Genomic DNA, 13,907 nt, shown 5'->3' on the forward strand with positions numbered 1-13,907 from the left:
TGCGTTGTTGGGTTTATAAAAAAAATGTTACGACTATTGCAAATTACTTCTACGCGTAAACTTTCTAAGCAAAAGCAAATAATCCTTAGGAAAAAAACGTTACAACGTAGTCTTTGTTGTCATGACAACGAAGGACGCGCTTGTGCAAATGGCGCCGGTGTACATGTGTACAACAACGATGCGCATCTCGCTTGACTATCGCCTTCACGAGCTCGCTAAAATACAAACGGTAAGTGCCCTTCCATCTTATATGCAAAGTTTATATGCTATATGTCCAGTGCGCCCTGAACAGCGCATTTAAGGACGCACAGCAAGGAGCTCTGCCACGCACAAAATACGTCACCCTACGTCATCATAAACTAAGCAAAAGAAAAAAATGTGCGCAACAGCAAGTGAAACATTTATAATACTAATTTATAACTTAAAATTGTGGCTTAAAATAAGTTAACATTTTCTTAATAATTTTAACTTATCTAGGTATCGGCGGCGTTGGCATGGCGTTGGCGCGTTGGTTGCGTTGGTCATGGCGTTGGTCGCGCACTTGTACTCATGGCTTATTTCCATGCCTATTTCAGTCGAAGCGTTTCGCGTACTCATATGTCAAATCCTCCTTGCTAATCTCTGGAATTAGCAAGGAGGATTTGAGAAATCCGCGCTTGGTTGCTACAATCAAGCGCGGAGTTTGGACGGGCTTGATTGTGACGTACAGTTGCAGACGAAGTTTTTCTCGTGTAGTGCAATTTCTAGCTTCGCTCTGGGCTTCGGGTTCGGCTGTGCATTGTGCGCTTCATTCGACGCAAGGGAATTAGGCTCCCCGTGGGCTGCTTATCTCGTTGTTCTGCCGAAAGTATTCCGCCTTCAAATACGCAGTTGGTGCAGTGTTCTGTTCCATAGCTCTAAGGCTGTACGTTACGGCACTGCATTTATTTACCTCCGAATTCCTTTTTGCGGCCAGCTAGGCTACGCGTTCGCAATTAATAATTCAGTGTTTAATGTATCTGATAGAGACAGGAAATACAGGCTGTATGGTCGGTTAATATCGCTTGTCAGAAAGGAACTGCAGGCAGCAACAGCTGGTGAATATTCGAGGTTGCTTTGGTTGCCTTTGGTACTTATATATGAAACTATATATGTATGACCGCGCACTAGGTTTGCATTATGGCTCAGCAGTGTGGCTGATCAATCTGTAAGTCAGAAAAAAACGGTACATAATGCAAACTCCTGTTTTTGGAAGGTGCAGTTGTACTGAGTGTGCCCTGTATCTGAATTGACTCAGCAGTTTTCGTGGAGCCTCCCCGCCCATACTTCTATAGTTTCCATCTTTCAGAGATTTGTTTAAGTCAGTGCAGTGGCATCGTCTTTTGACTTGTTATTATGTGAAAGTTGCAATATGGGCAGTATGGTATGTTTTTCATCAAGACACTGGCCCAGTCAAGAAAAAAAATTATGATTTTCAATTGAGGTTTGCAGTTGCAAAATTTCTAATATGCTTTTGGCACAGACTCGAAGCACCAGTTTGAATAAATTGAACATTCCAATTAGGCAGTTCAGCTAAGGCTTCCAGTTTTAATGCTTATTTTGCTGGCACTGACCTGAAATGGCAGCTCCAAGCGGGCGACAGGCAGGCATGCATTCATATGACACATAGACCATAGTAACACTATATATACCCGAAGAGTTGACACGATCTTTTCTTTGTTGGGGCTTAGCCTCGCACATTGGACCCTCCTCTTGCATTCAGTGGCAGATCTTCAGGAGTCAGAGTTACTTCGTTTAATCACAACTTATGTGGTTATAGAAATTATGCAAACTACACAGCAGTTTAAGTTGTAACATTTTTTTATTGAATGTTCAACAGGGCCTTCAAATTGAATGTTCCGAAGTAAGTGCCAATCAGAAGTAGAGAAACCATTTGAGCTACCTGATTACATTCACAAGTCCAGCTGGCATGTCTTAATCTATTTCATTCCTAATAGACACTTGGTGTCTTTTATCCTGGGGTAAATTGGCAGCACACTTGGCAAAGTTACTGTTCAAAAGCAATTAAATTACATTACCAATTACTTGCTAAGCCTTAAAAATATAATGAAATTGCTAAATACTGCTCCCAAAAAGTGATGACATTACAATTACTTCTGCAGAGCAAATTCCTTTTCATTAATTACTGTCTGGATTTTATCTGTATATAAACTAAGTAAAGCTTATGAACAAAACCTCTCCAAACACTAGAGCACATTCTTTCATCTTCCTGCCAAATTCTATCCAGTAAGACTATTCCCTCCCCTTTTCCTACAGAACAGGCTATTAAAAATATAAGACAATGGCAACAAAAACAATCGTGGTCAAGCACGCCGTGAACATTTCCGCCTGTCTCTTCCCCCAAACCCCTTGTTTGCCCGTGATGGCAAGTGTAACCAGGCGCCACTCTATAGCCAGTATGCAATAGTGAGTGCTACTGCACACTTTCAACTAGTTTTGACCTTCTACCATTTTGCACCATCTGTCACTTCGATGGACCCTCAATGCCTTACATGTATACATTCTGCTTAGAGAATGGTTGTGATCCGGAGACACAGGGCAGGTCTGAGGCCTTGAACATGTAGTTCTACTCAATTCTGTCTTTTTTTGCTTATCCATCACTGTGGGACAGGCTTGCTGCATGTCATTACTGTTCTCTTGGAATCGTACCGGGAGTACATAGTATGAAGTATAGAAACAGCAGTGAGTCACTTTAGTAAAAGTAATTTTGAAATGAATGAATTACTTTCAGTGCTTAAAGTCTGGCTCTATCTGAGAGACTCTAGAAATTTGAGCGCAATTGTTGAGGAGGAACTAAGAGGGTGAGAGAAAGGGCTGGCGGCCTTTGCACATGTTTCTATTTAAATGGGAGAAATTATATATATATATATATATATATATTAAGGAGGTTTTTGTGATCATTTTATGACATGCACCTGAAAAAGTGATCCCTGCAATCTGCCAGCATGATCGATGATCTGTGATGTAAAGCAGCTTATAGTGAAACAACAAAGTGTCAGCACTTGTAACATATGCAATATTTCTTTAAAGCATTTTATATAGAAAGTACCATCTTAATTGCACGTTAAATGTAAAATCAACTAAGTAAAAAATACATATGCTATAATTTTTACACTTCAAGTGAACGCAATGAAAATTAGCAAAAAATATTCTAAGAGCTACCAGCTTGGTTTGTCTGGTGACAAGTACATCATCTGAATAATATTGCGTGAGCATATTGACAATTTGCTCAGCTAGCACCAAAACACAGTGCGAACCGGCAAAACCGAAGAGATGGCATGTGAAAATACCTTAATTAGTTCCAGCCTCTGTGTAAAGGGACTAACTTTTGTTTTCTTCATCACAGGTTTTAGAAAATTCTAATTCTTACTAAAATTAAGTAATAATTCTCACAAAAACTTGCTGCAAAATTTTTTAACAATCATAAGCATTCTCTGATTGCCACTGAAAAGAATAAAATTCGAGGACACTTTGGCGACTAAAGTGATGAAAGGCAAAAGCCTGAGTGCTGCATTCTGCTACGCGACTGTTGCGCATGTAGCGATGAGTGCTGCTACAAGTAAAGCGAGTGACTACTCTTTCACATTCTGCAAGTTCATTTATTCAATGCATTCTGCTTGGCAGCGCAGTGACAAGATCGCGCTCCCTGTATCTTTGCAGTTGTTCTACATTTACTGTTGTGTGGTTGATTTTACCAGGTGTGTGGCATTAATTAGTAATTATGAATGAATTAGGCATTAATGTGTAATTAGTAATGAAATAAATAATAAGTCATTTATTTGCAGTTAGCCATTAATTGATTAGTAAACAGTCATTGATTGCCATATGGAGCCACGCATTCGCGCATACTGTGGTGGTGCTCTGTGATTGGTCGAGACCTCCATGACGTCATCCTGTCTCGACCGATCAGAGCTGCCGCAAAAGTGTGATACTTTGGCTGACGACAACGATGAGGCAATAAAGGCCTTTGCCAAACGGATGCACCTGCTTCATATTCGTGCAGTGCTGGACACCGGATATATTCAAGTGCGGGGGGTCTCAGACCTCTCGTAAAAACTGATGAGGGTTCTCAGACACAATGATACCCCCCTGACTTTAAGTGATAATCTTTTCATGTATCTAAAATAATAATGTGGGCTATTGTGAATTGCACCTTTATTGTAATGCTAGTGTAGTGCATCTGGCAAGTATATTCCCACTGAAATCAGGGCTAGCAGCTGGTAATCGATATGCCTCCAAGAGCAAGTATATGATACCTTGCTTGTGACCATTGATGAGATAGAAACTTCAAAAAGGCTTGAAATTGAATCTAAGACAGCAGCGAAGGTAGGAAGAGAGCCTAGTGGATTAGTGAACCAGCAGGAGCTCAAAGGCAAGATATCCAACAGTTAGTTGTAAAGGAATGAATTCCAGGAAAAGATATATGTAACAAGGGGACCCAGATAGCCAGGTGGGCTGGTGAAGTAGATAGCTTGTAGGGATAAAGCAGTTTACACTGGAGAGGGTTAGTTGGAGAAAAACTATAGATGCCTTTGTCCTAGCTGTATAGTGAATGCGATTATGCTAATGATATGTAACTTGAAACCTACATGCCCTGGAGAGGCATGCTGTGTTGAACATTTTCATGCCTAAGAGAAACTGAGATATTTAATGTTTAAAACATCTGCATTGTACCCACATATATTTAATACAAGCTGTTTTCATAGGCAGCTGAATTTGACACACATTTAAGATGGCGCACATATCAAGCACATCAATTTGAGTGTACTAAAATTGCCCTTAGTAACTAGGTTTAGGTCGGTTATCCCCCATGAAAATAGACACCTAGTAGACTTTGTTCAAACGTACCCATTTCAGCTGGAAAAGCACATTTCCAGCTGAATTTCTAGCTGGACGGCCATATTTTCCAGCTGGAAAAAAAAATGATATTCCAGATAGAGGCTTGACTGGAGGTGTAAATTTTCCAGCTGGAAATCTCAAAATTCCAGCTGGGCATGCATGATTTCTGGTTCCATAATCTAGCAGGAAATAGATGTCGTTCCAGCTGGAATTGCTTTTTCCCAGCCGGAAATCACAGTTTTCCAGTTGGATAATTTTGGTACACGGTTCCATAATCCAGCAGGAAATGAGTGTTTTTTTTTCGTCTGGGATGAGCTTTAACATCCTAGAGCGGCTCAAGCTATGCGACATGCTGTAGTGGAGGGCTTCATAAATTTTTACCACTTGTGCACTGACATCGCATAGCACATGGGCACCTCCAAGCAGGCTCCACAGCTGTGAATCGATCCCATATTCTTCAATAGAGCAGTCGAGCACCCAATCACTGTGCCATCAGGTTGGAGCGCTATTTAAATACTTATACTTACCATGTGGATAGTATATAGACATACGCACATCAAATGGAAAAAAAAAAAAACTGAAGTTATCTATAGGCGGCAAAATGGAACTGCAGTTTCACTTCACTAGCTGTACCATGCATGTTCTGCAGCATGCAGTTTTACTGATTCTGACAGAATGTATATGATAATATCGATAGTATTAATTGGTAACTCATGGATGCATTTAGAAACAGTGAGCTTTGTTCACCACTTGATGCAGCATATAACTACAGTAGAACCCCATTGTAATAAACTCGGATGTAGTAAAGTGAAACTGAAGTCCCAGTTTTTTCCCCTCTTTATGTAAAGATAATTTTGGTAAAAATCGGTTATAGTAAAGTGGTCCTGGCCGCGGCGACGACTCCCAAGATATGACATCGCCGCCCGCGTACTACCTAAAATCACGAGGAAAAGATATATATTTGTATTTCAAGACAAAAATAACACCAAGTATCCTTTTAAGTGGCTTTACCACCAGACTTAACAGTATTCAGAAGAAGCCTACTTTACAAAGGCCTTGGAGCCGTGAGGGAAAGCACGCAGCGCATAGGATAAAAAAGGAAAAAGCTGTCTACAAACATGGAAAGGAAGCGGCGCGGTCCGTTCAGAGAGTAAAGGAGAGTAAAAGTGTACCAAGAAATAGTTAAGGGGAAGAAACGGGCGAACATTCCCAGCACTGTGCAGCAGAAAGCATGAGGCAGCGGTGGCAAGAAGTGAAGGTGCAGCGTGTGTAGTTTTGCAGCACTTGACTGCCACTCGCATTTATCATTTATTGCCTTTTAAAAGACAGAAATAGCAAAATGTGATGCCATGTTCATGCAAGGCTTTGATTTTCACTTGAAATCAAACTTCGTTGTATTCGTAGCCACATCCTCATTCTTGAGAGGTACTTCCACTAGATGTAAAAAATTTTGTAACTGAAAAAAATTGAATGAAGACATGATAAGGGAGGGATGGAAGCTATTTCAGAGTTCTTTTTTTCATTAAGCAACAAGACATGTTCATTAAGTGCCCATTCAGCTACTAGACAGCATCTTCAGGACCATGTCATCACCAAAAACTGATATAGCAAAGACCCTGATGCTATAGTGGCTCACACAGCAGTCAGCTCAACCGCCAGAATGTGTTAAAGTGAAGATATGAAGCAGTTTGAGAACAAATTCTGTGTTCCATATGACAAGAAATGAAGCTCATTAATGTAGTAGATTGAACATGTTTGTATTGCATGAAGGGATGACAGCACACAAAAATGGATAGGGGCACATATAGCAACAAACGACAAGATGAGCACTCATTTGTCTGGTCATTCCTTTAAGAAAAGGAATCACGAATTGTGTCTTCATCATTTCTGAGCTGTTCATTCCTGTCTGCCAAGGTTTCAATAATCTTTAAGGCAGGAGATCAGAAAGAAATATCTAACTATGGACCAATATCCATTCTATCCGATTCTTCAAAAGCTCAAGTTATAGTTAAAAAAACTGAGAACTCTTCAAAAAACACTCTTAATATTAATGACAGTCAGTTCGGCTTTTGCAAACGACGATCCACTGAATCTGCTCTGCTGCTGCAAAAAGAAATTATTTTTCAGGGTACTGAATGTAAGAATACAACGCTAAGTATGTTTTTAGACTTTAGTAAAGCACTTGATCTCCTCAATCATAAAATATTGCTTAATAAACTTGAAAGGTACAGCATCCGCGGCTCCCCTCTTATTCTGTTTCGATCGTATTTGAGTCAATGTAAACAGGCTGTCTGTATTGATGGTATTCTGCCTAGTTTAAGAGCTATACAATGTGGAGCTTCCCAGGGTAGCCTTCTGGGTCTGTTTCTTTTTAATGCTTGTATTAATGATATAGTTATATAAACTTGCTTTCGACGTTATATATGTTCTGTATGCTAATGATAAAAGCTTTTTCTTACTGAGTCGTCCATATATAAGTAACCTATTAAAAAGAGGAAACATTGTTCTTCAGTCACGGTTAAGATCAAATGGACTTGTTAAAATTGTCAATAGTAAGACATCTCTTTTGACTTTTAAACTTTAAAGTAACTTCATCAATGCCCATTTTATTTACCTTAAAAATTAATAACAGAATAGAAATTATCTACAGCTTTAAATCGTTGGGCATCATTTTTGATGCACATACGGAAGGAACAGAACAGATTACATACATTGCAAAGAGAGTGCCACAGTCTGTTGGCGTCCTTTGCAGATGTCTCAGAATTTTCTCCAAATCTAAAGTTGATAATCTACAACACAATATTCGAATCTTATCTTAACTATTGCCATTTGGTCTGGGCCACCACATCAAGCACTAACATTAATAAGTTACTAATGCTTCAACAGAAAGTAATTAGATTAATTGTCGGGGACAGTTATACAGCTCATAACAGCTGATTTGTTTTCTTAAATATAAGATTGTATGCATTAATGTCCTCTCTAAATACCAGCTAGGATATTATCTGAGGTCCTCTTCTCCCACAGCAGCTGCTTTTCTTGTGTCCCTCGCTAAATTAAAACCAAAAGAGAAATATATCTTCACCCGATGCACTGATAAATTGGTTCTGCCACCCTTAAGAATAAATTATGCAAGACACTGGAGGCGCTAAAGTAGTTCTCATTACCTCATTTAATTGGTAAATAAATATACTTCCAGGGTAAATGATTTCTTTTCCCCATCTCTGAGGGCACTAAAGTTGTATTTTGTCGTGAGTATGGTTGATGTACACCAACATTATTATTCCATTATATATATATATACATATTGCCGTGTAATTCGTTAGCTTTGTTTGCAAGCTCCCTTGTATGCCATTTTGTTGTTTATGTTGCTTTTGCACTGGGTCACTCACTTTCAAGCTACAGAGTGGTAGCTTTTTCGTCTGCGGTCACTGAGTCACAACCATAATTCTCCATGCAGAATTTAAGGTACGTGAGGCGTCGAGGGTCCGTCGAAGGGACAGATGGTGCAAGGTGGTTGAAATTCAAAACTAGTTGAAAGTGCTCAGCAGCACTCACTGTTGTGTCAGCTATAGGCACAGTGGTGCCTACACTTGCCGTCATGAGTGAAAAGGGGGGGAGGGGGAGGAGAGACAGGTGCAAATGTTTATGGCGTGAACATTACCAACTGCAAGCTGTTGTGGTCAAGTGTAAAATATATAATGTTCATTCATTCATTCATTCATTCATTCATTCATTCATTCATTCATTCATTCATTCATTCATTCATTCATTTTATGGATAAGGAGACATGAAGCAGTAATATCTACTGCTTTTGAGTACTGCAATTACTTTATTTATATTTGCAGTCTTCTGAAAGTGAAGCTTCCAGTACAGCACTTGGAAAATATTAATTAAAATATAAGACTGTTGGTACTGTGGTTGCTTCAAGTACCAATGAAGAGAAACAAGCCATATATATCTCCTGCTTGCTAACTTCACCTTGAAAATAAACTGACATCTGATGTACAGACCAATTATGGCAAGCCAATTGAACTGAATTGAGCATAGAACTTGCTACAGCAAACAGCTCACGGTTACATTTAATGAAAACTCAAGTCCCAGTTCGTCTTCCGCAGATGACTATAATTTTTTCACTTTTATAGTAAATACATTTTTGACAAAAATTTGAAGTGCGTCTGGCCGCGCCGACGTACTTCCCATGAATTAAAATATACCTATAGAATCGCAAAAGCAAAGTTTTTTAAACTCTTTACCACTATAGGATCAGCAGCTCTGATAAGCAGATATAGTAAATAAATTTGCTGGTCCGAGTGACTTTACTATAAAGGGGTTCTAGTACTAGTACTAATTATTCAACCTGAATCAATGCTTTCAGGGCCTGCATTATACGAGCTCAGTCAAAAAAGACCAATTGGATATTTTCAACTGTAGCCATTTAATTTTCCAACTGGAACCAATGGTGTTTTTTGACACTTAACCCATTGCAGCCAATGGGTGAGACCAATGGCACTCAGTGGGTCCAATGGGATGTGCCAATGGTATGTATATACAATGGGTCACACTCATTGCATACAATGGGTCCAACGGAACATACCGAATGGGACAAAAGGTAGACTGACTTACAATTTGCATGGAAACATGCTTGATGGATATCAAGGAGTACAGGCAAGCATACGTCTCGCATAAGAAATGCAATACTGTACAGTTTCACAGATGCATATAACACAAGATTCCATACACCCAGCAAACATACTTCTTCCTACTCTCATGCTGGGGCCAGTCTTGCCATTCGAGTGTAGTTATTTCATTTAATTTTGTAGGCGCAGCGATAGTAAGAGGAAGAATTGTTTTTTACAGGTTAAGCTACTGATAGTCATATATCCAAACCAACTCGTCCAGTTTTCTGTCCTTCCAGAAGTTTACTGCTGATCGTTGTTATTTTGAATATTGTGTTTGTTTTCTTTGTGAAATATGGAAATGTTCCCATGGATACATCCAGTGCAGTTGGCCATACCAATTGTACTCAGATGGTAATTGTCTCACTGTATGTAATGGGTTTGATAAAGTGGGCTAACCAGTTGGTAGAGATTCATCTAACCGAGTAATCATTTGGAACATATATGAACTGATTAATAGTATAGTTATGCACAGATGGCACTCTATAGACTACTTTGCACAAGTAGTTGCAGGATCCAATTGACCTATCAAATTGGAACCAACTGGAATGAGATTTTCAAATGGAATCAAGTGTTCCAAATAGACTTTCCAATGGGTTCCTATGAATTCCAACTGGAACCCATTGAGCCCAATTGGGCTGCCCACTTGAAAGGAAAATTCCAATTGGAAAAAAAGTGAGTGCGTCAGTACCGACTGACATTCCAGGGGGTTCCAATGTTGTTGTTTTTTCTTTCTTTTTCTTTTTTTACTGGGGCCACTTTAACTCTCTCTTTGCCATCGCACAAATGAATTGTAAGTGCATCATACTTTCTTGTGGTACACTAGCTTCGACGTTGACATTTGTTAGCACTACATGTTTACAGAATTTACCAGACAGAATTTTCAACCTCTAGTTGCTTATTTCATCTGGAAGTTTTCTAAATGACATGAAATGAGGAAAAGTTTTGGTCATATATAAAAGACGAAAGAATATTTTCCAAGGGCCTTGAAAAGGTTATTCTAAGCCACCTCGACATAGTCAAGCACAATATTTTATCAAAATCTTGGCATGGCTTTCGAAAGGGCAGGTCGATCCGCCCTTCCATGGTTACAACATTAAGGCTGACATATTCACTTTTGGCATTTTTGTTTTATTTATTATGCCATGTAACTCTTAATAAATTAGATTGTTATAGTGCCCATGCTCTTTTGCAATCATATCTAACCGGCTGAACTCGGTACATTCACATCAATGGCTATCATTCTAAATTGCTATGCCAGGTGAAAACCTTAACTGGTCTAACTGGTTTAAGGAACAAATTTCCAGTTAATCGCAGTTGAATTACAGTTGTGGATCCATTGTTATCCAACTGGGATGAACTAGAAATTTGTTCCTTAAGCCAGTTAGATAGATTTGCACCTATGTTCCACAAGGCAGCATTCTTGGGCTGTTCTTAAATCTAATTTATACATAAATGATCTCATGCATCAACTTAAGTTTGTTTTTTAGCTCAACTAATAAACTTGATATGTTTGAAATGGCTAACAGTGTGCACTGTAAAAACTGCTTGAACTACCAAATAAACAGCCTAAAAATTGATGAAACTAAAATCAAAGAAATTTTATTTGTACCTAAAAACAAACATGTTTCCCCAAACCTCAAAATTAAGAAGTCATGAAATAAACGTTGTGATACAGCATAAAATCCTAGGTGTATACTCTCAAGTCAGCTGACATGGGATAGTCATATTGAGCAGGTATCCAAAAAACTGTCCTGTGTTGTAGGTATGCCCTCTTTCAGACCCAGTATCAAGTTTACCATGTCATATTCTGTTCCCACCTTAACTATTGCACGCTGGTATGGAAGGCAACTACTAAAAAAAAAGACATCAGTGCACTTCTGCCTCTAGAAAAAAAAAAAAGCCGTTTGTTTCATAAACAATGTACTGTCAAGCTTCAACAGAGCTAATCATTCAGCATCAAATTGTCTATCTATATTATTTCTTTATAATTTATTATTACCATCTTTTTATCATTTGCACTTTGATGACGAAAAATGTCAGCAATTTATTAACCCAATCAGGGGCAACATTGTTTTAATATTTTGTACCTGTGAAAAAGGGATGATTTGACATTGCCAAACTAATTACCTCCTTTAGTCTTTTAACTTGTACAGTGCTGGTTCTACTAAATAAACTGTATTTTTCCAATATCAACCATGTGAGTGACAAAGTTTTGTGTTCAATATTTCTAGAGGGACCTGTGTTTTCTATTTTACTGTGCAATGCATGGTACCTTGTTCACTGAACCTATAAATGGGAATTTCGTGTGCATTTTGCTATGTTATTTTAGGAATAGTAATGTTGCATATTGGCGGTACTTTGGTTCATCTTTCATTTATATGCATGCACTCAGAAAAGGCTGAATTTCTTCGTTAGAAACTTCTTGTTTGAACTTCTGATAATTCTGTCACTGCAGCCTCCCTTACCTCGTCCTAAACTGTCTCTGCAGCTTTTTGTCCGAGAGTTCATAAATGAAATGTTCAGCATAAATTAGATGAGTTGAATTAAAATAATTTGATTTACAGCTGGGCTTTTGAACGGGAAATCACTTCTTTACAGCTGGAAACCATATTCCTGCCAGAATGACATAGTTTTCAGGCTCGATTATTGAACTACCTATCCATCTGGAATGTATCTTTGTTTCCAGATGGAAAATTTACATCTCCAGTCAAACAGCTAAACACTTTTTAGCTAGAGTGACTCCACCAAGTCATATAGTGACATATATATGATCCTGCACAACACTAAACAACATATACAACTCGGTGCACTCGCGTCGATACCATGCATGGAGCCAAGCATATAATAACCAGGCCATAATTAAGAGGTGCTGTATAGTACTTGGTTTTATATGCTAGTGTACTGATTGTGTTTGTGTGATATTATGTAGATATGTTAACGTAATTGCTTAATGTCAGACCAGGTGATTCATATGAGTGGGTGAAAATGAGTAGCCGGAGCCCTCTGTTTTATTGTTTATGTAAATAGAAAAAAAAAAAAAGGGTGCCCCATGGGGTAGTGATGAATGGGTAGTAAGCAAACCTTTCTAACAAAATACTATATCTGTGCATGCGCTTTGTTGCAGGCAGAATTTAAGAGATTTAGTTGCAAAGAACTGTTAGTTTAAAATGTATTCGCGGTAAGAGACAGGGGGAAAATTCTGCAACCCACTGCTTCAAGTATATTTTTATTATGTTGTTTTATAGTCATTATTGAAAAAGTGCATAACAATGTAGAGAAGACTATATCAAAGGGATTTTGCTTTGTAATATTAAATAATGTTTATAATACAACATAATGATATTCTTTGATAATTTATAACAACATAATAATTGTAACATTGAAAAGATCAGATAATTACTTATGTAACACAAACAATAATACAACTTACACAATAGTTTTATTATTCTAATGTTGCTACCAGCTGAAGAATTATTTGGCAATTGCTGATTTGCTTCTTGTTCATTGTTTATTGGCATAGATGAAGCATGTATCGATGAGCGGAAACAAGTCTTGTCATCACCTTTGCATGCGGTTCACTCTGCGGGCAAGCAATTTACATTAACATGACCAATATATGTGCAGCAATCCCGTCCTTTGAGCTAAGTTGTAGAATATATTTGTAGCAAAAGTTATAAATTTTCAACATGGATCTTTTTTATCACATTAACCAATTTGCCGGCTTCCGCCCACGATGCAGCATCACAGCCAGTGAAGAGGATATCGGGTACTTTTTTGTAAAAAAATATCATAATGGGTGGGCTTTACAGCAATATAAGTTGACATGCAGAGAAGCCCCCTGTTTGTATACTGAAAACGTCCTTGCATTCCATCATTCTACAGTGTTCCTTTTTTTTTCTCTTTCAAAAACAGCGTACCTGGAAAATCATTGAGATGGGGCAGTAAGTAAATATTTTCCAGCGCTGAAAAATTCGGCAGATATAATATGTGCCGCGTGACTATATAGTTCAACCCTCATTCATTAAATAAAGATTTTAGTTTTTTATTACTATTTTTCATGATCACCACAGCTCGTTTCGTAATATATTCAACCAGCTGTTACGCCCAAATGCGAGCACCCTGTTCTTTCTGTGGTACATATGATAACAGGCCGCGCGCACTACCGCGACCCTAGTGTGATTCGCATTTCATATAACCTAGAATTGCTTACACGGAAGCTCTACGGATAATATATAGCTACGCTTCGGCGTCGTTATGTCGGATGTCCTGTTCACTGCAATTCTCTGAGACACTCGAAGTTGTATACTATCTCGTGTATGGTGTTCTCGTGTCTCCCAGGCCGCGTCGTCT

The sequence above is a fragment of the Amblyomma maculatum genome, chromosome 1 (genome assembly GCF_055883805.1).
Source record: "Amblyomma maculatum isolate TAMU_Amacu chromosome 1, ASM5588380v1, whole genome shotgun sequence".
NCBI classification, from domain to species: domain Eukaryota; kingdom Metazoa; phylum Arthropoda; class Arachnida; order Ixodida; family Ixodidae; genus Amblyomma; species Amblyomma maculatum.